Here is a 3,196-nt window from a genome sequence, read left to right as displayed (position 1 = left end):
AGGATCACATGAGGATCATCCTGACTTCCCACTTGGAATTCTCAGGAGACTAGGACCTTGATGTAAGACAAGAAGCTTCATAAAACAGAGAATAGAGTTACAGGATTTGTCAGGTGTCAATGTGAGGGCCTGAAAGTGGACTCACAGTAGCACACAGTATAAAAGGAGGCCCTGGAAAATCACTGATGCTGTGGTCCCCAGGAAGCTCTGGGCACAGATGTCAGGTTGATTTCAGTCTAGAAAGTCTTAGCGAGGTGAGACCTCTGTCTAATACAATCAGCTGCAGTTTCGCAGAGGGAGGGACCTGAATCCAAGGAGGACTTCACATGCTATGCTGAGTGTTAGCGGGGACCCCTGCAGAGGGAGCCGAACAGAATTCTGTAAATTCTTAGCCCTGAGAAGCCCACAGGAGCTACTTCTGAGTGGTCTGCTCATTCAACCTGTGTGATCTTAGGGAGGGCGGAGTCTCCTCTAGCCAGATCAGAAGCCAGATCTGCAGATGGGGGTGTCTTGACCATAAATGGACTTAAGGTGAGGACCATCAGTGCTAGTGAGAGGATCTCTCCCCCAACGAAGGAGGCTCACAGAGTGGCAACCCACCTGACAAGCAGAGATGCTCAGAGCAGAGCTGGCCTCCCACCACCAGGGACTTGGGAAGGCGAGGGCTTTGTTTGGGAGCTGGAAGACTCGGGTTCATAGGAGGGGGCATCCTGGGCTCTGATACACCGCACAAGGAGGACCCACGGACGGATGAATATTGAGCTACTGGTGTTCCCGTAGCACGCTGCCCCTGCTGTCATCCCTGGGAGACCCCACGTAGGACCTTACGCATCTCCCCTGCACTTCCGCTTTGAAAGCCAGCGGATCGACCGGTAGCCGCGGCGACCGTATGGCGGAGACTTAGTGTTCAGGACTCGTCCGGAACCAAGGTGAGGACCTGAATGGAGGTGAAGGGACTTTCCCAACCCTCCCAGTAATAAAAGTGACCCATCCACATCCCACCCCTGTGATATGGCTCTTATGAGTCCCTCAGAGCTATCGGCTGAATATGGTCTAGAGTGTCTCAGGCTAAGGCATTGGTCTGTGGGGGTAGGCCTGGATTCTACCCCCGGAAGAGCTGTAGGACCTAGATGAAAGCCCTGAGGGCTGATGAGCAGACTTCGACACTGCCAAGGGGGCCACACTTAACGGCTCCCCTGTACTAGGCTCTAGGAAGCCCCGGGTAGAGCTGGCCAACTGTGGTGCCCCCTGGTGTCCACTGGAGGTGGTTTGGGGGAAGTGAGAGCCTTGCTGTAATGGAATAAACCCAGCTCAACAAAGGGACCTAGTCCCCAGTATTAATGGCTGTGACGCTGAGTGAGGATGGAGGCTGCTCCCATAAGAAATGGAGTCACATAAGGCGCCAGTCCTATTTTGAGGACTGGGAGAATCAGGCGTTTTGACATGACACTTCCTGGGACATCTCAGGGAAGTGAGAGACCAGGTCAGTGGGGGCAGTCTCAGGTTGACAAGGGAGGGTTTCAGGTGTCCTGGTGGATGGTGAGAACCTTGGAGGCTGTGGATGTTCCACACCACGTCAATTGGACCACATCTCCCTGTCGTCATCCCTGGGAGACCTCAAGAATACATATCTGTCCCCACTGCAGGCTCATGGGGAAGTAAGGGTCTTGGTCTGAATGGAGTGGTCAGCAGAGGGAGAAACCTTAGACCCTTTCATGAGTTAAATGTAGAGCTTGGTTGCTTCTGTGTCCTGGCTATTGAAAATAGTGCTGCAGTGAAGAGTACAAGTGTCTTTTTCCATCACCATTTCCTCAGGGTATACGCCCACTAGTGGGATTGTTGGTTCATGTGGTAGTTTTATTTCTAGTTCTTGTAAGCAGAGTGAATTAAGTCAGAAAGAGGAAAGCCAATATCCTATATTAATGCATATATATGGAATCCAGAAAGATGGTACTGATGAACCTATTTGCAGGGCAGCCAGGAGATGCTGACATAGAGAACAGACTCGTGGACACAGTGGGGGAAGGAGAGGGAGGGGCAGATTAACATTGAAAACGTGCACATTACCATATGGAATATAGATAACCAGTGGGAAGTAGTTTTATAACCAGGGAGCTCAAAGCCAGCGCTCTGTGATATCTTAAGAGGGGTGTGACGTGGGAGAGAGTTTCAAGATGGAGGAGACATAAGCTATACCTATGGCTGATTCATATTGATGTGTGGCAGAAACTGGTACACTATTTTGAATTAATATTGTAAAAAAATTATTTTCGAAAAGACGTATAGGAGAAACCAGAAGCAAAAAAATATTTTAGACCTTGAATTGGGATTTTGTGAGGGTCCACAGGGACATCAACCTGCCTGCACCAGATTTTGTTCTCAGGAGACTGTGTTTGGTAAGATATGGTCATCTTCACTTCCTGCTTTTGGGACCCAGAGCGATTGGCTTTTACTATCAAGCAGTCATCACTACAGGAAAAAGTTGAGTTTCTCTACTGCTACTGCTAAGTCACTTCATTCCTGTCCGACTCTGTGTGACCCCATAGACGTCAGCCCCCAGGCTCTCCCGCCCCGGGGATCCTCCAATCAAGAACACTGGAGTGGGTTGCCATTTCCTTCTCCAATGCATGAAAGGGAAAAGTGAAAGTGAAGTTGCTCAGTCATTTCCAACTATTAGCGACCCCATGGACTGCAGCCTACCAGGCTCCTCAATCCATGGGATTTTCCAGGAAAGAGTACTGGAGTGGGGTGCCATTGCCTTCTCTGAGCTTCTCTACTGGGAGCTCAATTGATGAACCTGAGTGAGGACTCAGTGCATCCATCCCAACCCTCGGATTTCAGCCCAGGAAATCTCAGGGAAGGGCTGTGAGGCTGAGTGCATCCATCTCAACCCTCGGATTTCAGCCCAGGAAATCTCAGGGAAGGGCTGTGAGGCTGAGCCCCTTCTTTACTGTTCTATATGAAGTCTATGGGAGGGAAAATGTCTAGTCTGAAGGTGCAGACACCAGTCCACAAATGGATAATGGTGCCCAACTTTTTATGGAGCCAAGGTAAGGACCTTGAATGATGATCCCAGTGAACTCAGGATAGAAAAGACCCTAATGAGCTCTCAGCACTGGTCATCTGTCTCCTGGCAGGGAGGTGGCATGAGGCATCCCTTCACTTATCTCTGGATCATGGGGTGGTCTAAAGTGTC

This window comes from Bubalus kerabau, chromosome X (genome assembly GCF_029407905.1).
Source record: "Bubalus kerabau isolate K-KA32 ecotype Philippines breed swamp buffalo chromosome X, PCC_UOA_SB_1v2, whole genome shotgun sequence".
Lineage (NCBI taxonomy): Eukaryota > Metazoa > Chordata > Mammalia > Artiodactyla > Bovidae > Bubalus > Bubalus kerabau.
This window is presented reverse-complemented; position numbering follows the sequence as displayed.